Raw genomic sequence first — 2002 nt, 5'->3', positions numbered from 1 at the left:
GCACGGGGCTACATCGCGGAGCACGATTTCATGACCTGATACCGTGGTCAACAGATTTACAATATGAATTCGCGATAGCATGGATAGCAGAGCAACCCCGCGATTAGACGATAGCACGGTCGATAAATCCACACCGGGAGCGCACGATACATGGGCGACAGATCCACACAGCTACGGAAATCACCCATCGACGAGGGTACCGGTGATGCGACGCCATGGACCATGAATGATTATAAAGCACAAACCTGTGGAGCTCACATAAACCCTTGGGAACACGAAATAGTTACCAGCTACGAAAGAGGGGGAGGGGGGGGGGTACGAGAGAGCATGAAACCACAGCGATAACGCTTAACCACTAAGCGGTGTGAACTACGGGTGAGCTTAAAACCACGTAGCCAGAAAGGACACGGAAGAGCACGGGCGAAAGAACACGACATCCAATCTGTAATATGTAGCATCGGTAGCCTACAAAAATACGGTATCTTACACCGCCATATGAGACTATGGAATGGTAGGGGCTTTAAGTCACGAAACTACGTCGTAGTGAGGTGGCTAAAGCCTGGAGTTACAAGATCCTAACCGAAGTCACGCTGCACCGCAAAGTATTTAAAAATTTGGACACCTCACATCCAACAAATCATGAACGGATTCAAGGTGCTGATTAAATACTCCGAAATGGAGGAGAAGGACCGAGTTTACACTAAAACCTTAGTGTACAGACAGATCTTTGAGCGTAGGTAGGAATAATTGCTTCACCGTTTCCCACGCTGTTTCGCTAACAAACAAAGATAATTTGGCCTGCCGGAGCGAAGGCGGGCGGCCTACACAGCTGGGACCCACCACCGCGAAGCGGCGGCGCTCGGCTAGTAATGCATCTCACCTGTACCTGTCTCACGCGCTTGAGCATTACGGGAACAGCTGATCGACAGCTTGACCAGTGAAAAAGCTTACCGTCGATTTCGCTCACAGAAGCACAAATATTAGCCAATGACTAAAATGCTCAAAATATAGTACCGTGGTCTTTGAGGGGGGGGGCGCCCCAATTCACCCATATCTCTCCAAATTACCATCTGTGCAGAAATATTTTCTTCAGGCAAGTACCGTGTCTTATAAAAGGGGTCAAAATGACCCCTTCATTTGTTACAATAGCATGCTAACTTTGAAAACTTCAGTAGTTAAAGTCAATAAGCCGAGTTCGCGAAAGGGTTATTTTCCCGCCCCCTAACCTTCCAGCCTGTCTGTCCATCTGTCAATCAGTCCGTCGTTGTCCTCGCTTCCCGCGTTCTCCTACTTTTTCGCATGGCTACACTCGACCTGTCTAATACGGCTCTTGCTACTCCACCGAAAAAAAACATTGAGGTCAAAGCCATGTTTTTTTAACTTGCTCATATGATGTAGCTCTATCCATGCTATGCAGCACTCACCGCTAAGAGTGCCTGTCTAAATTTCGAGATTTATCTTCCATCGTATTTTTGGTCGATGTAGTTCGTGCACATACCCAAGAATCGAAGTCGAAGATACGGCACCAGCTTGTAAAGGCCCTTTTGCCACGGAGTACGAGCAAGTGTCAGCTCCAGTATGATCAAGCACCACAGGCCACAGTAGTCGATGTCTTCTTGAAGACACGAGGTAATCTTGCAGTAGTTGAGCTCGACGTTCATCGGTAGCAGCGGTTCTACAACCTCCTTGATGGTATGCTCCAGCCTTTTGTAGTTGTTTTTAGCCTTGCTGGGGATCAAACTGTCGGCAGGCTCGGGCTTGAACGTCTATGTGGTAGGCTAACCAGTGCGCTCCCCCGAAGTTTATCATACCGATTATGTCCGTGTTTGCTTGCGAGAAAGCATTGTACGCGTTTGCCACTTTGCGCTTCCTATCAGGCTCCCTTTGTTCCGCAAATGATGAGCTAACAACGCCAGTATTGCCATACTTGACAGCGAGACTGTGCATGGATGTCAGTATTAGATGTACTGCTTCTCGAGAACCGTGCCGAGCAGCGTACGGC

Source organism: Phytophthora infestans, genomic scaffold, assembly GCF_000142945.1.
Source record: "Phytophthora infestans T30-4 supercont1.41 genomic scaffold, whole genome shotgun sequence".
Classification (NCBI taxonomy): Eukaryota; Oomycota; class Peronosporomycetes; order Peronosporales; family Peronosporaceae; genus Phytophthora; species Phytophthora infestans.
Note: the sequence above shows the minus strand (reverse complement) of the source record.